Source organism: Callithrix jacchus, chromosome 15, assembly GCF_049354715.1.
Source record: "Callithrix jacchus isolate 240 chromosome 15, calJac240_pri, whole genome shotgun sequence".
Classification (NCBI taxonomy): Eukaryota; Metazoa; Chordata; class Mammalia; order Primates; family Cebidae; genus Callithrix; species Callithrix jacchus.
The window spans coordinates 23,716,258-23,738,852 of NC_133516.1; the positions used below are offsets into that span (position 1 = coordinate 23,716,258).

The following is a 22,595-nucleotide window of genomic DNA, read 5'->3' on the forward strand; positions in this document are numbered from 1 at the left end:
CCACTTTCCAAATCACGCACCACCAAACAACCATTTTCCGGTGTAGAAAATAATAGCAGCCGGCCCTTGTCTGGCTGCCTCTTGGTCTGGGGTTGTGGTGCTCCAGGGGTCAGAGAGCCAACCAAAGGTCTTTGGTATTTTAGGCTGCCTTCACTTCCCCTTCTCACTCATTCTACCCCTTCTTGGAAGCTCAGGGCTTCCCAAGAGAAGAATGCAGGCCTGTTGGCTCTGGGTTGGAAAGTTTGGACAGAAGGCCCAAACTGTCTCAGGAACTCACACAGAGGCTGGCAGGAGAGAAAAGACAGGCCACCTGGGCTCGCAGGGTTAAGGGTCCAGGTACTGGGAAAGGGGAGGGAGCGTGTGGCTTTGAACACATGCTTGAGTGGTGCCTCAGCATCTCACCTTACCCAGGTAGCACCGTTTTGCAGTATCCCTCCGGTATCTCTGGATAAGGTTTGCATTCTCCCAAGACCCTTGTCTGAGTACCTCCAATGTATGGGCAGTGGATAAAATGTCACCCTGTGGTGAGTGTGGGAAGACAGCCCTAGCTAGAGGCGGAGAAGGCACAGGTCTTCCCTACTTTTGGATGTTTCACAGGGTCCATTTAGTTGAAGTGCGGATGAGGAGTGAGTGTTGCAGGGAAGAAGGCCTGAAAGGGTGGGTGGTTGGATGAAACCTCCCCTGGATTCCTGGCAGTGCAGGGTAACAGACAGTGGTCTTGAGAGTGAGATGCACCAGAATCCCCCTGCATCTTGGGGAACTTATTTAAAAATGCAGATTATAGACTGTTGTCTGAGATTCTGGTTCAGTAGGCTGGGGTAGGGCTTAGGCATCAGTGTTTAAACGTTCTCCTGATGATGCTGATGCATGTGGTCTCTGGACCACACTTGGGGATTGTAGGGCTGTGGAGACCCCACAGAGTCATGGGATGTCCCTTATGCTGTGTTGGGGTACAGGATCCAAGACGTAAAGAGACAGGACACTGAAGAACTGGTGAAGATCATCTGGACTCTGGGGGCCACACCACCTGTGAGCAGAGATGAGCGGTGGCCCCCAAATGCCCAAGATCATCTGTATTGATTAGGTACAAGCAAGGGGCAGGGTTTTGAGTGAGATAATCATCTATAGGCTTAGTAATAGGGCATACATAATCACATGAGTTACAATGAGGACCACCCCATTATGTCACCTGGGCAGAGAGGTGGGCCATGCGCAGTAGGGGGCCGTGCCATGTGCAGTAGTCGAGGGTCGTGTACAGAAAAGGGGTCCACCCCCATTAGATCACCAAGGCAAGGAGGTGGGCTGTGTGCAACAGGTGTCGTGTGCAACACTTCTTATCTGGGGGCTGGAGACTTCAAAGGATTTCTAATAAAAGGATACTGTAAGCCAATGCAGTGGGAGCTGACAGACTTGTGCTATTCTCTTAAGATATTTATGGGAGGATCCTTTGAGCTAGCACAAAATCTAGAAAAGACTGACAGGGTGTACAGCCACCACGACTGGTCACACCAGAGGGGTTCTTCTCCTTCGGTTACTTCCAGGATCTCAGGCCTGAGGCCTACTTTCCACAGGAACTGGATGCAGAGTCCTATAACTCCTTCATCAGGAGGTAAGGCACTTGCTCCAAGCCTGCCATACAGCATATGCCCTTTCAGGCAGGGACGTCACCGCCTGGATCTTTGGTTCGCGCCCTGGTCTGGCTGTTTCCCATGTACTGCTTCTGTTCTGTGACTGCTCTAGGCATTCCTCCTACTACAAACTACTATATGGTTATATAGAAGGATTATACAAATCAGCACTAAATGTGTCAGTACAGCTCCGACTACAATACCTGTATGATTATATAGAAAGATTATATCGAACTAGGTATGCTAGATATATGTAAGCAATAAGTTACACTTCAAGCACTAATTCTATAAACTAATATATGATTATATATGAAGGATTATATAAAAGAAACAGCTGAGCAATAACACTATAAACTAAGATATTCTTCAGGAACTACCTGTGCTTGGATCTGGACAGTTCTCCTTCCTCGATGCCCATGGGGGGTGTTACCCACAGGGGATCACTTGGTTGAAAGGTTAGCCTGACTTGCTCACAGCCAGATAGAACTACACAGGCTCCAGAATATGTCGTTGTCTCAACACCGTCTCATCTCTGGTCCAGAAGCCCAGTTAAGGTGCCCATATAACCCACAGCAAACAGGCATCTCCTCGTTCTCCCAGATGCTACTGAGATGTCTTCCCAGGAGTCTCTGCAAGTCCCCGTCGGAAGAAGACATTTATATATTCTCAGGGTTCAGTTTCGGGGGACAAAGTACACATAAGTGCTTCTCACCATATGTTACCCGGAACTCTAGTGCTCCATGGTGCTAGAAGCAAGTCCTTGAACTATTCCAAAAAATGCTTTTTTTTTTTTGAGATGGAGTCTTACTCTATAGCCCAGGCTGGAGTGTAGTGGTACAATCTGGGCTCACTGCAACCTCCACCTCCAAGGTTCCAGCAATTCTCCTGCCTCAGCCTCCTGAGTAGCTAGGATTACAGGTGTGTGCCACCATGCCGGCTAATTTTTAGTAGAGATGGTGTTTCACCATGTTAGCCAGGCTGGTCTTGACATCCTGATCTCAAGTGATCCGCCTGCCTTGGCCTCCCAAAGTGTTGGGACTACAGGTATGAGCCACCACGCTTGGCCCCACAAAAACTCTTAAATGTAATAAAACTGTAGAGCTAATGTTCGCTTTGCTTTTGGTGCAAAATACATCCATTTAGTATGGTGACATGGGGCTGAATTCACTGCAGCAAACATGTATTGAGTACTCACTGTGGGTTAGACAAGGCTGGCCTAAAGTTTACACGTTTTCATGTCACTGATACATTAGCATATGGGTAAACAAGTCATTAATTAATGCACTCAAGCAGGCAATATTTTCCAAAAGAAAGATTCCACAAAGGGAACAAAATAATGACGCTTAAAAGGTTTGACTGGATAAGAAGTAGGTGCTGCTTGGGAGCTCCTGCCTCCCACGGGATCCCAGCTGCAGGGAGCCTTGGGAACTCGGCCGTGCAGAGTTGGGGGCATTCCCCAGACAGCATCGTCATGGGCCACAGGGAGCAGTTATCTAAGAATCAGGTCAAGTAAGGCCGGGTGTTTGCCGGCATTACCTGTGTGTCTGTGGTGGTCAATGCAGTCATAGTCCTTGCCATCACTCTGCGGTGGCCAGGCTATGAGCTGGAGGCCTGCACTTGCGATGCCAACCTGCTGGACTACCTGCTGAGCCAGGGCGAGATCAGCTGCCAAGATGCCCTGGAGGCCACCTGGCATCACGCATCCAACAGCAAGAAAGCCATGACAGCTGCCCTGAACAGCAACATCACAGTCCTGGAGGCTGATGTCAATGTAGAAGTGTCGGCACAGCCAACGAGACAGGAGTTCCCATCATGCCACGGCCCCCGGCCATCTACAGGAACAACACACTGGAGCAGTGGCCGGACCCTGTGCTGGGCTGTTCAAACTGGACTTCAAGAACATCAAGGCCATGGGCCCCTCCCTGGACCTCCTGCGGTGGCTGATAGAGGAAGACAAAGTCCGGTGGCCCTCGTGGATCAATGCTGACATCTTAAAGGGCGCCAACATGCCCATCTCAATTGAGGTCAATGCTGCACAGTTCCTGGCCCTGGTCCAGGAGAAGTATCCCAAGGCCATCTTGTCTCCAGGCTGGATCACCTGCTACGTGCCCATGCTCCCAAACAGGACGGACACCAGAGCCACTGTGGAGATGATGTGTGAGCTGGTGGGAGTGGTGTTTCAGAGGGTCACCTTCCCTGTGCAGTGTTCCATTGTGCAGGCAGCCCAGCCCCACTTCAGCTGGCTGCTGAGCCAACCTGAGAGGTACAGCCTGACGCTGTGGCAGGCTGCCTCAGACCCCATATCGATGGAGGTTCTGCTATGTCTGGGACGACACTGCTGTCCACCACGTCTTCTATGACATCTTTGAGCCTTTCCTGTCCTAGTTCCAGCAGCTGGCCTTGACTTGGAGGATGCCATGAGGTGTAGAGGGGATGCCTGCCAAGCTGTGGCCTACAGAAGGTGTTTCATGGATGGCAGTTTGGGGCCCCACAGTGAATGCCATGCAGAAGCGAGTGTACTACACTGGAGGCAGCCTGATGCCTCTTCTCCAGCTGCCTTGGAGTGATGGCCTGAATGTGGAGTGGCTGGTTCCCAATGTCCAGGGCAGCAGTTAAACAGCTAATGGTGACCCTCCCAGACACAGAAGGCGTGATCCTGCTGAAACTGGCTTCGAGGGAACTGTGGCTGAGAAGCCTGTACCCACTGTTCGTGCTCCAAGTGGCAGCATCATGTTGTTGGAGTCCTGCCTGCAGCAGCTGCCCACATATCCCAGACACTGGAGCGTCCATTTGCAAAGAGCAGAATCCGCAGCCCTCTGGCCATCCCTGGCCTTGCTGGCATGCCTCTCCAGGCTTGGCCTCTTGCATCAGCCTGTGTGGGTGTGGGTCAAAATCTCCCACGGGAGTTTTTTGGTCCCTGGCCATGTGGCTGGCAGAGAGCTGCTTACAGTTGTGGCTGAGGTCTTCCCCCATGTGACTGTGGCTGCAGGCTGGCCTGAGGAGGTGTTGGGCAGTGGCTACAGGGAATAGCTGCTCACAGCTATGCTTGAGCTGTGCCAGGGCTCTGGCAACCTGCGTCCTTCCAGATGCAGGCCATGCTGCTGGGCCACAGCACGGCTGGAGCCATAGCCAGGATGCTGGCCTCCTTCCCCTGGGCAACCGTCACAGTGGAGCACAGCACAGCTGGGGGAGGCTATGCCTCTGCGAGGACAGTGCTGCTGGCAGTCAGGGCTGTGGACAGGAGCTGAGTCTACCACAGGCTGCCCCGGGGTACTGCAAGGTCTTGGCTGATTGCTGGCAGAAACTGTGCAGCCAGGGGTGTGGCCAGCAGACCCCAGGGCAGAAGCTTCCCACGGGGAGGGAGGAAGAAATAAAGATGTTTGCCTTTCTCCAGGCAAAACAAAACAAACAAAACAGAAAAGGTCTGAAGTGCTGGTCTGGATATCTAGCTCATTGTGTGTGGTCAATAGCAGCTTGTTAATAAATGAAAAATCCTTTGCTCACCTTTTTCACTCCTTCACTAGAAAAGACAATTCGGAGTTTCCAAGAGAACAGTCTGTTCCCTGGCTATGTTTCAGAAACGTTAAGTCTGTTCAGTCCAGCTGCAAGGAGGATTGTTTCTAGAAGAAAGGGCCTGCTTTACACAGCTGTATCCAGAGAAGGCTGAGGGTTGCTCCCCATGGCCCTCGGGTGCTCCCTGTGACTGATTTATGGTCAGGCCCATGTGCAGCTTCTGGGATCCCTAATTATACCTGATATATGGGGAGCTTAAGTGGCTACATTTAAGGCTTCAAATATTAGCAGAGGACTCTTGCACTGTCTGAAGATGAGCAATTGATGTGTGCCTTGTGCTGGCGTATGCCAGCCCATTAGAATTTAATTAAGCACATTCTTTACTGACAGCCTTCTGGTGCTCAGGAGCAAGACACTTTTTGGTTTTGTGGCTGCATTTGGAACTCATTCTTTCTCTCTCTCTCTCTCTCTCTTTTTTTCTGGAAGATCTCAGCATCTCCTCTGCCTTCAGAGAAACTGTGGTAGTGTGCCTCAGAATCACTCCTGGTGATTCTGATTCAGCTGGCCTAGGACAGGCATCTTCCTTTTAATAATCCTCCATAGGCAACTCTGAATTGCTCTGAAGCCTGAGAACTGCTGACCTACGTGGGTTAATGATCCTCAAGCCAATACCTCCACTCCAGACCTCCCAAGACGCAGACATGTGCAACCTTCTGTCTTTCAGGCAGCGCCACCTGGAATGTCCAAGAGGCACCTCAAACTCCAAGTAGATGTCCCATACGTTTTGGAGTCACCTCACCTGCTATATTTATTTATTCTATTTATACTTTCTTCCAAAATATCTCTCAGTTCTGTCACCTCCTAAGGAAAATTCTGCCATTTGTAAACAAGGTCTAGTTGTCAGTGGACAAAGAAGTTGTTTCTCTGATTCACGTGAAATTCCTTTTTTTTGAGAATTTCTCCCTAACCATTACTCCCATCTCACAAATAACTTACCATAACTCGGGTAAGGACCTGTTATTTTCCCTGCACGCCTGTATGCTTCTTCCTTTAGTTTTCTCTAGCACAGCTGAGATGAGGCTGGAAAATCTGACTGGATTTGTTCCACTGGAGACTCAGTGATAACAGAAGGGATATGAACACAGGGCTTGCTGACACAGGATGCCTGGTTTCCAGCACCTTTCTCTTTGAAGCCTGAAGGGCCTGCCTCACCTGAGCTCCCCCTGCTATCCCTATAGCGGGCACTATCTTAGCGCTTGCCAAGTTGAGTATGTGCCTAGAACAGGTCTTTACCCCTAACAACTGGGGCAAGATCCTCTTCCTGGCTTCCCACTTCATGTCTGCTTCTTGTGAGAGCATCGTCTGGTGTTGGATCTAAGCATTCCCTTCAGAGGAGACCATGTCTAATTTCAGGGGCAGCATTCATAAGGTTCAGCATTGCAACCAAACCACAATATGACTTAGCGACCCCAACTTTTGTGATGAACTCACATCACAGCCCTGACCGTGCCATTGCCACTGCCGTAGTTCCAGGCTTCAGTGTCTCTTACCAGTCGGTAGCAGAAGGCTCCCCTCCCATCTTTGACCACAGCCAGTCTTCCCACTCTAGTTGGACCCACAATCCTAAAACTGCAGAATATCACCATTTAGCAGTTCTCAAGCGATTTGGTTTTAGGATTCTTTTATACTATTAAAAATTACTAAAAACTCCAAAGATATTTTGTTTATGTGATTTATATCTGTCAATATTTACTATATAAATTAAAATACAGAAAATTTAACAAATGTTAACTTACTCATTTAAAAATAGCAATAATAGACTAATTCAATGTCACCATAAATAACATTTTTAAACTAAGAAGTAATTGTATTTCCTAAAACAAGAAACAATTGTTTACAAGAGTGACATCATTTTATCTCTTTGCAAATCTCTTGAATGCTTGGATCAATAGATTAAGCCAGTGACTCATGGCTGTTCCTGCAGGCAATCAGTTGTGCCATGTTGTTTTGGCTGAAGTGTGTGAGAAAAAAATCTGGCCTTACGTAGACATGTAGTTGAAAAGGAGAGGAGTATTTTAATATTCTTCTTGACAATTATGTTTTGTGTGTGTGTGTGTGTGTGTGTGTTTGAAATGGAGTCTTGCTGTGTTGCCCAGGCTGGAATGCAGTGGCATGATCTTGGCTCACTGCAACCTCCACCTCCCAGTCAAGCAATTTCCAGCTAATTTTTGTATTTTCAGTAGATATGGGGTTTCACCATATTGGCCAGGCTGGTCGCAAACTCCTGATCTCAGGTGATCCACCCACCCCAATCTCCCAAAATGCTGGGATTACAGGTGTGAGCCACTGAGCCACCTCATCAGGTGTTTTTGTTTTTATACTACACCCAAACTCAAGAAGTGATAGTTTCTTTCTTTCTTTCTTTTTTAAGACAGAGTCTCACTCTGTTGTCCAGGTTGGAGTGCAGTGGGCAATCTTGGCTCAATGCAGCTTCCGCCTCCCAGGTTCAAGCGGTTCTCCTGCTTCGGTCTCCTGAGTAGCTGGGATTACAGGTGCACGCCATCACGCCCAGCTAATTTTTGGATTTTTAGTAGAGATGGGGTTTCACCATGTTGGTCAGGCTAGTGTCTAACTCCTGACCTCGTGATCTGCCTGCCTCAGCCTCCCAAAGTGCTGGGATTACAAGCATGAGCCACTTCACCTGGCCAAGAAGTGATAGTTTCTTAAAGATTTGTTACAATATGGAATCTGAAACTATATCAATAAACTTCTCGTACTGTCTTACATTAAAATCCATTCATTTCTCTTGTACTTTGAATGTGTCTTTTACTTGCACATGGTTGCCTAACATCAGACGTCGATTATTTAAAAGATATTGGTTCACTGTGTTGTATACAGTTTCTAAATGTTGATCATTTTAGAAAGCACAATTCATTAGTATCACCATTGGAGTATCATTGGAAAACTCCTGGAGTATTATTGGGAAGCTGTCAAGCTCACAGTGGTAAACGCAAGTCCTCCAGAATTCTGATTCTCACTGGAAAGCTTGGATTTTATTATTGGCAACAAACACCATCAGTTGTTTTCCCTGAAGAGACAGTCTCAGGAGATCCATTTTTGAGAAAACATCTGCCAAAACCCCATTCTGAATATCCTTAGTTTGTCTCTCCGTGTTTTCTCTTAAGTAAAAATGTATCGTCTGAAAAAAGTGCTTAGTTCACTTAACTGACACAGTCACAGAGTCATTTTTCCTCGAAACAATCATCGTACATCTGTGTGTGGCAAAAGGGATACTTCTAGTGCTACTTAGCAGTCCGCACAGAATGTTAAAACACGGTGTTATGCAAGGGTTGAGACTTCATAACATTAATAACTTTTACTGTTTCATCAGACAAGCTTACAGGCGGCTTTGAAAAAAATTTATTTTTTGCCATGAGTGTGTGGTCGTAGAGAATACAACAGCTGTCGGTACAAGGTAGTGTCACTATCATGATCTGTGCTGAGGGGACAGCAGTTTTACTCCCTGTTGTTTATGCACCATTATTACAAATATCAACATAGGGAGCAAAGGCAAATAGCACGTTCATACCATTGTGAAATGTTTGACTTCTCAGGCTTGTAATCCCAGCACTTTGGGAGGCTGAGGCAAGCGTATCGCCTGAGGTCGGGAGTTCGAAACCAGCCTGAGCAACATGGAGAAACCCTGTGTCTACTAAAAATACAAAATTAGCCAGGTGTGGTGGCACATGCCTATAATCCCAGCTACTCCGGAGGCTAAAGCAGGAGAATCGCTTGAACCCGGGAGGTTGCAGTGAGCCGAGATCATGTATTGCACTCCAGCCTGGGCAACAAGAGCAAAATTCTGTCTCAAAAAAAAAAAGAAAGAAAGAAAAAGAAAAGTTTGACTTCATGGAACCCCCATCACAGGGTCCTCTTGGGAATTCCAGGGATCCTGAGTGTACATTTTGAGAATTTTCCATGTTTCCCCACTTCCAATATGCTAAAAAAAAAAGGCTGGACCAATGGTAGCATTTCATGAACTCCAGTCTTCTTCCTCTTCTTCTGCAGGCGCTGTCCATAAACATGTGACTTGTAAGGAGTAGCTGGGAGCCTGAGTCCTGTCTGTGGGGAGAACGTCAAGAGTTGCCAACAAACCCAGCTGTAATTGAAGCATCTCAGGGAGGATGCTGGGGGGCAGGGGTTGACATCAGCCAGGCAGCGCTCAGCTCCGGGGCACCCAAGGCTTCAGCAGCTTTTGTGGAAAGTCTGGTGTGCTTTGCTGGAATCTGGAGGCTGTTGGACTTGCCAGTTCCAGCAATGACCTTATTACAACTGAGTGATTGAACAAGGCAGGCACCTTTCAAGGAGATCATCAGGTTAGAGTGACTGTCAATGAGAATGCACAGCAGCACCCTGCGGCGAGTGGGAAGGGGGTGTGATTTGGCGTTTGCGGAAGGGGAGATGGCATTTACAGAGATAATGTGAATTGACAACGGTCATGGAGTGAACCAGCTTCTAAGATCTATAGATTCAGAGACTCTTAGGGCTACAAGAGACCTTTAGTGTCAACCAGACAAATTGAATTGTAAGGTGTGGGAAGATTGCTCAAGACTCCAGCAGAGCTGCTTTGGCACATAAGTCAGGCAGACATCCAAGCTGGTCCCTGTCCCATCTCACCAAGGTGGCACTGGATCCCTCTTTCCCCATCTCCCAGTGGGGCAGCCTCCTATAAAGGAGGCCAACTGCTCAGTGTATCTTTGGTCTAGTGACAGTTTCAGAGTGAGGTTGGCCAGAAGACTCCTAAGTCATAGAGAATTAATCAGGTGGGACACAGAGTTTTTAATCCTCATTTTACAGATGCAGAAATCAGCCCTAAAGAGAATATATCACTTGGCAAGATCACATTAGTAAGTGGAGGAGGAGGAACTTGAACTCAGGTCTTGAGGCTTATCGTTCCACTGAGATACTGTGATACAGGGAGGAAAGTACAGAATCTGAAGACAGAAAAAAGCAGGATTTTTAGTTCCTTTAATATTTAATAGCTAGCTGAATTTTGGTCAAGCCATTTTATTTCTCTGAATCTCAGTTTTCTCATTAACAAAATAAGCATAATACACATCACCTATCCTAAGTGTTTTAGAGCATCAAATTACATGGTTTTTATAAATATGCCTTATATACTGTGAATCTCTTTAATAAGTTCGAGGGGGCTCACATGCCCATATAATTAACCATGCCAGCCTTATCAAGTGGGACCATTCTTTTGCCCACAAGGATGGTATAGACCCCCTGGACTGGCATTGCCTTCCTTAACGAAGGCCCTAAGAATCCCAGCCTTTGGAAAATGTGAATCGAGAGACCCCAGAGGCGGCAAGCAGGGCCTGGTAATGGATGGGAATGGACACGGTTATTTATACCAGCTCCCCTCACTTTTCAGGAGATCTGGGAGGATGAGTATGGCTCCCGGTGTGATGTTTCCAGTGTGGCTTGGTGCCATGAGGGGATGGGGCCGGCTCCAGGTGTGATGTTTCAGCATGGCTTGGTGCAAGGCTCCACAATTCCTTGTCCCTGGGCTTTTGCACCCCTCTAAGCTGTGACACTCTGACTGCTGTTCAAGCAAGACTGTTGTGCACTATCCTGCCTGGCAAAGTGGTCAGCCTCCCAAAGCGCTGGGAGCACAGGCGTGAGCTACCACGCCAGGCCTCATTGCTAAATATTTTCAATTGAACTAGAGAGGGTTCAGAAAGGAGGAGTGGAATTGAGTGTCCCACATCCGGCCACTCCTACCAAAGGAGGGCGAGTGGAGGATTAGGGCTGTGGTCCCTCCTGCAGGATGGACCTTCTTCTAAGCGCCCCCTTAGAGGAGGGGAGACTCCTCCAGGCTGTGGAGGTAGTGGCTGGACCACAGGCCAGAGCATCCTGGCTTCTCAGGAATGAATGCAGGAAAGAGTTAATGTGTTGCTCATGTAGTCCTCCTTGACCCTCTGATTTTTCATCTTTTCCTCAGAGGCCTGGATTTATTTTATTTTATTATATTTCATTTTATTTTATTTTTTGAGATGGAGTCTTGCCCTGTTGCCCAGACTGGAGTGCAATGGTGCGATCTCAGCTCACTGCCACCTCCATCTCCTGGGTTCAAGCTATTCTCCTGCCTCAGCCTCTTGGGTAGCTGGGATTACAGGCATGCGCCACCACACCCAGCTAATTTCTGTATTTTTAGTAGAGTTGGGGTTTCATTATGTTGGCCAGGCTGGTCTTGGACTTCTGACCTCAAGTGATCTCCCTCCTCAGCCTCCCAAAGTGCTGGGATTACAGGCGTGAGCCACTGCACCTGGCCCTGGATTTATATTTTTGACATATGTAGTGAGTTGCTTGAACGAATTGCGCTTCGCTTGAGTCTTAGTCACGTAGTAAAATTGACTTCCTCTTTGAGGTGATGTCAAAGAGTATAGGATGAAGCTGGGGAGAGTTCCAGTGCTGTTCTCTGTAGGAAGGAGAGGAAGAAAGAGATTTTCAAAACCAGAAAGTCTTCTATGTTGGCATGATCTAAGTGTATGTTCTCATCTTCTACGTGTCTCTAGGCTTAGAAGCAAACAAAAATAAAGATGTTATCGTTAGTTCTTTATTTCCCTTTCAAAAAGTATGACTGGCTGGGTTTAGGGTGATGTCATGAAGACTCTTAGATCTTAACCTTTTTTCTTGCTTAGCTTTTTTCATTAAAAAGATGATTAAGGAAATATCTTCTATGTGATATGCCTACATAAGATTCACTTTCAGGAAGGCTTTTATGCCAATTTGAAAATTTTAATAGAAGCCAATAACAGTGGGTGTGTGGAGCTGAAATTAATCTAATGCAGTGCTATCTAATTTGATCATAGGTTAGATCTCATTACTGAAGGCTCAGCTTTGGCCGAGATTTCTTATAAAAGAAAAGATTTTGGACTCCAGACACTGGCCCACACTCATGAAGCGGTGAGCAATTCAGTGTCATTAAAGTGCCAGACCACTAATTCTAGTGAATTTCTGTAGACATTTATTTATTTTAAATTTAAATTTAATTTTTTTTGAGACGGAGTCTCGCTCTGTTACCCAGGCTGGAGTGCAATGGCCTGATCTTGGCTCACTGCAAACTCTGCCTCCTGGGTTCAAGCAATTCTCCTGCCTCAGCCTCCCGAACAACTGAGACTATTGGCATGTGTCACCATACCCAGCTAATTTTTGTATTTTCAGCAGAGACCAGGTTTCACCACGTTAGCCAGGATGTTCTTGATCTCTTGACCTCGGGTGCCCCCTCGCCTGGCCTGTAGAATTTATTTTTTTAAGGGCTTGACATACTAAACACTTTCTAGTATTCTGTGAAGGGAAGATTCTTCACAATAAAATCAAGAAATGCTTCAGTGAAACAAAGCCTCTTCAGGAATCCTTCAGGAGTTTTCCTACCATCGATTTCCCCTTCTTTCTCTTGAGACAGTCTGCCACCTCATTGGCCTACACTTTGGTCCTGCAAATCGTGCTCCAACGTGTCAAAAAAAGTTTTCAATTGAGTTATTCGCTCCTGGTGTCCTTACACTACACACATAGGTTTGCTTATAAAAAATTTTTAGAACATTGATGCATAATATGGCACATATACATCATGGAATACAACTCAGCCATGAAAAGAATGAAATAATGCCTTTTGCGGTGACCGGGATGGAGCTGGAGGCCACTATTCTAAATAAAGTAACTCAGGAACGGAAAACCACATACCATGTGTTCTCACTTATAAGTGAGAGCTAAGCTAAGCTATGGGTACACAAAGACACACAGAGTGATATAATCGATTTTGGAGATTCAGATGTGGGGAGGGAGGGAGGTGAGGGATACAAAAGCTACACACTGGGTGCAGTGTATACTACTCAGGTGATGGGTGCACCAAAACCTCAGCCTTCACCGTTATAGAATTCATCCGTGTGTGACCAAAAACACACTTGTACCCCTAAAGCTATTAAAATAAAATAAAAAAACAGGCCGGGCGCAGTGCCTCACACCTGTAATCCCAGGACTTTGGGAGGCCGAGGCAGGTGGACCACCAGCAGTCGGGAGTTTGAGACCAGCCTGACTAATATGGAGAAACCCAATCTCTACTAAAAATACAAAATTAGCTGGGTGTGGTGGCGCATGCCTATAATCCCAGCTACTTGGGAGGCTGAGGCAGGAGAATTGCTCAAAATCGGGAGGCAGAGGTGGTGGTGAGCCGAGATCATGCCATTGTACTCCATCCTGGGCAACAAGAGCAAAACTTCACTTCGAAAATAAATAAATAAATAAAAGTAAAAACAAATAAAAATAATAAAATAAAATAAAACTGATGCACAATAGGTATACAAATTTTGGGAGTACATGGGAAAGATAATTTAGTATATTGACAGAGTGTATAAAGATCAAATCAGGTTGATTGAGATACTCACCTTCTTAAATATGTGCCTCTTCTCTGTACTATAATGACTCAAATGATTCCCGCCTAACTGTTTTGAAATGTAGAATGGATTATTGTAAACCATAGCCATCCTGCTAATCTCTCCAACTCTAGGTCTTATTTCTTTGATCTAATTGTATATTTGAACCGATTCATCAACTACTCTTCATTCTCTCAGAGCTTTCTTTAAACATAGTTCAAAGAAAAAAAAATTTGAATTGGTGGCTAACCCTCTGCTTTTCTACGAAGCCAGAAACCTCACACAGTCCTCAAACTCTCACAGCTTCTTTTGACTGGCATCATTCGAGCCAGTGTGTATGTGAATGCGACTTTGCCCATTATTTCTGCACCACTGGAGAGACGTGAAAGTATTTGTTCTTGCTGAGATGCAACAGGGGGTCGGGTCAGTACCAACATGACCGCTCATTTCTATTTCACCTTGCGGAGAAGGTTCTTTCAAGAGCACTTAAAAACAATAGCCTTGTTGGGACACAGTGAAAAACGAGCATAAGAGCCGAGAATGTGTACACTGGAGAAAGACTCAACGGGGCAAGAGAGCTGTCCACAGATAGCTGAAGGGGCTGCCTGCGGAAGGAAACAGATTTGTTCTGTGCAGCCCAAATCGGTGGAGCCGGGCTGGGAGGGAGGATGCAGGCCTAAGGAAAGCGTCCCACAGACACGGCTGTCTAAGAGTAGCGGCGTTAGCTTCCCATCTAGTGGGGTTGTTGCAGCAGAGGCTGGAAGGCTAGTTGGCAGCCACGCTGCAAGAGGGGATAGCAGCTCGAGGGAGAGCCATGTGGTAGCTCCACCCTTCTCGGGTCTTGCCAGCCCTGCCTTCATACACACTAGAAGAATCCTCCTTGCAAGTGGGGTGATGAGCCCAGGAGTTTTACGGCAGAGCTCGGAGAGGACAGGGAGAGTCAGCTGGGGTCTTGCTAGGAGCGCAGAAGGGGAGGTCCCGGGCCTCAGAACTCAGAGGCTGGCTCAGAGCCGACACCATTCTGTCCAGTCGTCCATGAAGACTTCCACTCTTAAGCAGAGTGAAGGGCAAAACCTAAAGGATTTTTCTAACAGTTGCATGTACTCTGATTGCGGAAACCAAAGGAAAGAGTCACTGATGAAAGGTTAGAAAAGCTTCTGGGAGGAGATGGCATTGAACCTTGATGAGGGGGAAGTTTAACTTCTGGGACAGTTAAACTGAAATTCATCTGAGCCATATTATGCTCTTGGTTATCCTTCCTTTTAGCCTATGCAACCCGCTTTACTCAGCTTACCTCGCATCTTGGTCAGGGCCCTGGTGGGAGTAGAGCTGGGGTGAGGTGGAACCACATTGAATTAGACCCAGACCCTGCCCACCAAGACCTGTAGTCTGGTCATTGATAATCCAGTAGAAGGCAGTAAATTGTGAGTGCCATAGAAAAGGCACCTTGTGGGGGCTTGCAGGACAGAGCATCACACCTGGATGGGGATCAGGAATGCTTCACGGGGTAGTTCCTCTTTGAGACATGTGCTGAGGGATGGGCAGGGCTTCTTTTGAGTGAAGGAAGGAGGGCAGATGTGAGTCTCTATTATAATTCTCAGGCAAACATATTCTAGTTTCTCTCCACTAGTGGGTAGATTGGTAGGAAGACAAGGTTGGTTTTGGTAGGCTTTGTCTCTTTCAGGTGTCCAATACCCACTCCTCACCTTAAAAGGTATCTGTGTCTGTAACTGTTCTCCTTAGGTCCAGAACAAAACTCAACTGTCAATGGGCTCCATGGATAGGGACCAGCAAGGAGCTAATGGTCCTGAAGACAGAAGGGGAGGGAGGTCAGGGGTCAGGGCGGTGGGAGCAGCCAAGGCACATTGGGAGGAAAGAGACTGCAGAGAGTCTTAAGGATAACTCATCACGTGACAAATACTTATTGCTATTACTGATGCTTTGCAACAGGCACTGTGCTGGGAACTGGATATTCTGAGATGAAGACAGCAGGGTGTCTGGCCCAGGGACCCCCCGCACCGTGGTGGCTGTGTCAGCAATAGTGGTGTCACAGTAGATAAGTGCAGCAAGCAAAACGGGCCACAGGAGTGTGCACTGGTCCGCGGTGACCCCAAGGAGGACATTACCCGCCTTGTCTGGAAGATAAGGACAGCAGGCAGCCACCTGCAGCTGGGAGTGGCGATGCGAGAAGCTGCCGAGCTGGCTTCTTGCAGGTAGGCTCTTAGAGTTGGGCCTTTCTGGCTGATTAAAGGATCTAACCTCTCTCTTAAATTCAAGAACTTTCTCCATGAATTCTCAGTCTTGTACTCACCCAGCCTCTGCTGCCTCTTGCTGTCAGGTGGTCGTGGTGGTCCCAGGTTCTGCTTCATTTTAGAGACCGAGTCAGCCTTCTGGATTTCCCACCGGCTGGGTAAAAAGCCAGTAGCAAGCGAGAGCCACACTCTTCAGGCCCCACCCGCTGTGGACCATTGGTTTCTAAGCAGGGGAAGCGTCGCAGCCCCAGGGTTAGACACCCCTCTATTTGCTCACAGATTTGCACACACTGTCTCTGGTTTCTGGTTTGGTGGAAGCCCCAGCTTTTTAACTTACTAACCGCAGCTCTTCCCTCCATAGGACTGCAGGCAGGATAGTCCTTTCCCTGGATTCACTGCAACACTCAGTAGTTGCTTTGAAGGAACAGAATAAGATTGCCCCGTGGCAGTCTGTCCTTGGGTCACTTCAGGGTTCATAGAAACGGCGTCACTACTCACACGCAGCCATCTTCCACTCACGGTGGGTTCCGTGTTTCTTTTGTTCTTTGCTTTCTTTAATTTTCATTCTCTCCTCTTCAGAACAAGAACAGATGGTGCAGTGTATGCAAATATCACAGTTTCAGGTAACTTGAAGAGAGCAATTTGGATTTAGGTATTCATTCTTGCTTTTACATGACCATAGGTAGGTAATCTTAATGCAAATAAGACTTACTATTGTATTATAAGAGCAATAACCATGCTCTGCTTCAAATAACATCATTTACATTTTTATTTTGGCAATAAGAACATATTTAGGCAACAGCTCAATGCTACTTTTTGAGAGGTTTTGTCTTTTCTTTTTCCTGTTTTTTTTTTTTGAGACGGAGTTTTGTTCTAGTTGCCCAGGCTGAAGTGCAATGGCACAATCTCGGCTCACCACAACCTCCGCCTTCCGAGTTCAAGTGACTATCTTGCCTCAGCCTCCTGAGTAGCTAAGATTGCAGGCATGCACCACTACGCTTGGCTAACTTTGAATTTTTAGTAGAGACAGGGTTTCTCCATGTTGGTCAGGCTGGTCCCGAACTCCCGACCTCAGGTGATTTGCCCACCTTGTCCTCCCAAAGTGCTGAGATTACAGGCATGAGCCACTGTGCTCAGCCTTAAGAGGTATTTTCTAATTTCTAATGCTGATGGGGTCAAAGACCTGCTATGAGTACACAGGTCACAGAAGCCACCTCATGTAAAGCAGGAAGGAGAGAAATCGAGAAATGAGAATGAGAGCCAACACCATTCTGCTCAGTTGTCAGTTAAGACTTTCACTCGTAAGCAGAGTGAAGGGCAGCACCTAAAGGATTGTTCTCACGGTTATACTCTGAGTATCTGTGGAAACCAAAGGAAAGAGTCACTCGTTCTGATGAAAGGTTAGAAAACCTTTTGGGAGGAGATGGCATTGAACCTTGATGAGTGGGTCATTTGGGTAAACTAAAAAGTGGGGATGGGGAAAGGAGGAGGGACGTAAAGGGGAAGCAGCAACCCTCTTGGTGCACTGCCCATGTCCCCTTCGCTTTTCACTAGTGCAAGCTGAACTTGCACACCGAAGAGTCCATGTCCCTCCCACCCCAGCAGAAACCCCTACCTGTGACTGATGGGAGTTGGTGGACAAATACCCCCAATTTCCTCTCTCTACTCTTGGGTGAGACAATTCTGAAGTGAGTGCTCCACTGTCTCCTAGGTAGGATCAGCTGATAGTTGCTGCAATGGGAACCTGCTAAAAAAGTACACTCATTGACTTCTTTTTGTTCCCCACCATCCTGCTGGTTTTTTTCTTGGATTATCTTACCCACCACTGTCCCAAATATACTTGTACTTGAATCCTTGTCTAAGGGTCTGAGAGTCCAACCTAAGATAAACGATGATTCAGGAGCTGGAGCAAAACATGTAATGGGATGGGTTGGGTGTATTTGAAAGGCATGAATGCTCCAAGGAGGATAGTGGCTTGGAAGTTTAGAAGGAGATGAGACTAGAATGATAGGAGTCATGATGTGAAGTACCTGAATCCTGGACAAAATAGTCTAACTTTGTAGACAATGGGAAACCATGGGGCTGATGAGGGTGTGAAAACTTTCTTCCCCTGTCTGCAAGCGTCTGCTTCTCTGGCTCAGGGTCTTGGGGCTATGTGCTTTTCTTTCAACCCCTCCATTCTGAATCACCTGCTTGCTAGCGTTTTGCAGGATGCACCGATAGTCCACCATGCTGGTGTCTGCTTTTGAGGAGAACATTGACTTTCTTCTGGAGCTTCTGTGTGGAAAGAGCGAGAGTTTTGGGAAAGGGCCTGACTTTTGCAACAGTATAGGCTATTTTAGCATTAAGTGGATTCTTCGACATAGGCAGAAGCAGGTGAGTGGCTGGAGCCACTAGAAGGATTCTAGTTCATATAATTTCAGGAGGAATGTTTGATGCAAAGGAGTCAGACAGCTCTAAGAAGAGCCCAGCTCACTGAGTTTGGCATTCCTGGGGGCAAATAGGAAAAGACTTCCAGCCAGTGCTAGGGAGTCCGATGGCAGTCACTGGTGGCATCAGAGTTGTGCACCAAGGCTTTACAGGAGGCAAAGCTGCCCATCAAACACCACCCTATCTGCTGAGGGCCTCCTGGGCTTTGGAGGATCCCTCTCAGCCCTGGTGATTATCTGAGACAGTGGTGGGTGTCCAGGAAGTTTCCAATAAGGAGGCCCAAGAGGCTGTTCTTGTTCATTCAAAAGGAGTGGAAAGGAGACAGGGAGGTAAGTCTGCTTTGTGGGGAAGGCCCTAGTGCTGGCTACCAATAAGCTACATGGTCTTGTAATGCTGGTGAGCAAAAAGCAGGGGGATGTCAATAATCCAGCTTGTGTTTGTTGAGTGCATTTGAGTCAGGTCCTAGGCTGGGTGCTGAGGATGGGAGGAGCAAGATGAGCCTAAGGAATTCATGGTCAGGGGTCATCAAGAAGGTGTATGCACATCCAACTGTAATTCCAGATGCAGTCTGACCTGAGCCACAAAGAGGTGCAGAGTCCCCAAGAGGCCAGAGAGTTGTCAGGGTGTTTGACGGGAAGATGAAAGGAGGAGCCAGCATCTGAGATGAGCCTTGTAGGATGTGCAGGGTTTGGACATATTGAGAAGGGTGTCAGGAGTTGGGGAGTTTTATTCCCATGGACTTTATTGGGAGGGACTGAAGATCACTCTAGGCCCAGCTCCTGGGGAGGGGTCCTTGGCTCTCTGCCTGCCCTAAGGCCATCTTCTGCCTGTGAGCTCCCCTTCTATTCTTTTAGTCCTGGCACTCGGGTCCAGGACCAGGAGTCCTGGCCCATTCTAGCATTAGGGAGGCCACATCCCCTCTCTGGGACACTGTTCCACCACTTAGAACACAAGGGATTTGAGCTGGTCAAAGAGTATCTGTGTGAGGGAAGGGCTGTCTCAGTTACATCATCCACCTACCCTCTATGAGAGGCACTGCTGGGCTTAGCCTGGTTTCTGCCAGGAGCAGGGATGTCCCATCTGCCAAGGGTGCTCAGGTGTGTGTGGTAGGAAATTCACTGGAATGCCACTCTCTAATGTTTTGGAATCCCGTCAGAGCCACACTTACCCCATACATCTACTTCCCCCTCCCACACCTACCACCCCCAATGAAACCAAAGCCAGTTTGCCCACAGTACATGATGTGCTGTGCCCAGCTGACTCTGAGGGAATGGGCCTGCTGCCAGGCTCCATGCAGGCTTGCCTTGTGGGGAGAGCTGCCGGCTCATTAAACCCCTTTATTCGTGAGCCCATGAATGCACACTCCTGCACGCCAAGGTGCTACATGAGTCTAATGAAAGAATTATTAATGTGCACACCTTACATGCAAATGGAATAAGGTCCCCACAAAAACACTCTCAGAAGTTAACTGGAACGCTTTTGCGCTGCCAGTTAAAGGATGGCTCACCCTTTTTCTTGCCAGCCTATTCTAAACCCGGGCTTTTCTCCAAGGATGTCCTTCCTTGGATGGAGTGGAGGTCCGTGTCCCGTGACTTTGACTTCAGGGTTCGTGTTATCTTGTGGCAAGCCCACAAGATAATACGAACCTTCTTGGCTCCCAACTCTGGCTTTTCTGGGCTCTTCTCTGACACTTCCTGTCAGTCACTTCTTGGAGTCGTGGAGTTCCTGGCTGGGTCGTCTCTGAAGGGCGTTCCTTGGCTCTGTTGCATCGTCTGCTCTGCAGTCTTTGGCTTGCCGGTGCTGACCTCCTCAGGTCAATAGGGCATTTAGTGTGTGCTGGGCACTAGGGCAGAGGGGGGATAAAGGATGAGTCACTCAAGGACCCCGCCCTCTGAAGGCTCACAGTCCAAGAAATGCGAGAACATCCACCAGCAAATAAGTGCACAACACTAAGTGGCTGAAAAGAGGCACAGAGGGTCCTCTAGAAATTGTAGGTGGGAATTCAGAGTCTCGTCCAGTTCAGTGGTGTTGGGAGAGAGGGAAGGGGTTGGAAATGGGACGTTAGGAAAGGCATCTGGGAGAAGGTGGCTTTGAATCGGATCAAGTAGGATGTAGAGGATTTGGTCAGGCAAAGATGTGGAATAATCTAGAGAACAGTGAGCAGGAAGAGGAAAAAGGCAGGGCAGATATATGAGACTGTGAAGAGGTCACTTTGGCAGATGCACAGTGCGCTGGGTGTGGTTGTGGTTAGGGAGAGCTGACACTGGGGAGACAAGTGGTTTCCGTTATGAGCAGACTTGAATGTCATGTTATGGAATTCAGATCTACCAGATGCCTATTCTCCATTTGTCTCACTAGATCTGGTCTCCCCTCCATGGTGGTAGACCGATTACAAACCCGTCCTTAATTACTCCCCTCCTGGATCCATGCCCCCTGTGCCATAACTTTGACTGCTCTCCCACTCTGATTCCAAGCACTGCCATGTAACTGGCTTGGTCGACGGGATGTCAGCAACAGTCTCTGAAAAATGATTGCGCGCTGGGGTTTGTCCTCTCTTGCTGCTTCTGGAATCCGGCTGCCACATGAATAAGCATGCTGAAGGCTAAGAGGCTATGTGGGCGAAGAAGCACTGAAGCTCCCCATCTGGCACTCAGCCCTGTAGGGCTGTATCAGTGAGTTCCCATGCTCTTTGCCTTTGGCCAGCAAGAGGACATTGAGACCGAGGCATTTGTTTCCCTGATTCTTATCCTGCTGAACTATGGTTTGGCCACAGCCTCTGTCAATGGCTCTGTCCACAGCTCACTTTCAGGGTGCTAGCAGTTACTCCTTTCCATGCCCATTCAGGTCCCTGGTGCTGTCAGCTCTGGGGTTCTTCAACGTTCCTAACTCTCCTGCACCTTTGTCTCTGCTCCATTATGCCATTTGCTTGGCTACCCGTGTCCTGAAAAGACCCTCACTGACTGCTTTGTTCTGTGCACAATGAGCAGCTGAAGACTGTTTAGTAAATAGAAACATCCTGTTTAGGAAGAGTGAAACAGAACTCCTGCTCTAAGGGATCCTGCTCTGGGCATCCCACAAATGCTGCTCTGGCTTGGGCAATTGGAAAGTCATTCTGGAGAATGAGGCTGCCAAGGAGCAACTTTTCCCAGCTGGCTCTCAGGAGCCATCTGGATCTTGCTTTCTACAGGGAGTAGTCATCACCCCCTTTCCTGCCAGTTCCCCTAAGTTAAAGAATAAAAATATGAGCCCTTCCAGTGCCCCTGGCATCCTTTCTCTCCTTGAGAGGATTTTTCTTGAGCACTTTTAGCCAAGCATTCAGCAGCGTTAAGCAAATCAGGAAGTCAGTTTGCCCCAGGACATTTGTTCAAAGGATCACAGCCTTGACCCATCTTTTCCACACAATCACCCATGCAGTTAGAACCCTCCAGTGACAGAACTCCCACCAGTGTCTGCTTCTGTGCAAGGCCTCATATGGTTAATAACAATAATTAATGGTGGTGGTGGTGGTGGTGATGATGATGATAAAGGCAAACGGAGAATCTGCCTCTTCCACCACCAGGGCTATTACCTTTTGATGGAGTCACATTTGGACCTCTTTGTCAAGTTCATATGGGAAGTTTGTAATGGAAGTCAGAGCTGGAATGAGGAAGGGTTAGTAGGGAGAATATATGTTTTCATCTAGAAGAATGGCACTTGGAAGGGCATGTATCTCCTCAGCAGCGGGAAGTGTTTGATTTTAGCTACTCCAGGGGAGAATCAACCACACACAGCCCTGCTTGGAAACCCTTTCCACCATTTTTCTCTATTGGCGCAGACACAGGCTCAGAGCAGAACCCTCCCTTTGAGGGAGCCTCGGGTAGTCACAATTGCTCTTCCTCTCTTGGTGGAGCAGTTAGAGTCACTTGAGATGAAGGGCACTGACGTTGCACATCTGAGGCTGTCCAGTTTACAAGACACACCGTGGGTACTTAGGAGACGGAGACTTGATTTTTTTTCTAAAGAGATAAATGTAGGGAAGAAGTAACCTCCCTGAGGTCATATAGCTATTTATTATATGGTGCGACAGGACTTGATTGACTCAAGCGCCCACAGTCTTGTTGGAAAACGAATACAAAGATATAAATCATTGTACTGGGAAGCAAATTCTCAATGTCCTAAGAGAAGAGCTGGATGAAGGGCTGTGGCAATTGAGGAGGGGACAAGCATTTTCAGTTGAAAGTGGGAATGAATCAGAGGGGGAGGTTAAATTTGGGCTGAGCCCTGAAGGATAGTATGATGGCTAATTTTATGTGTCATTTGACTACCTTGTGGCGTCTAGTTATTTGCTCAAACAT

The 22,595-nt window shown here is 47.5% G+C and overlaps 1 pseudogene; it reads left to right on the plus strand.

Annotated features, from left to right (window-relative positions):
• Positions 1–3,099: 3,099 nt before the first annotated feature.
• Positions 3,100–6,519, plus strand: LOC100388627 (protein FAM151A pseudogene; annotated as a pseudogene).
• The last annotated feature ends 16,076 nt before the right edge of the window (positions 6,520–22,595 follow it).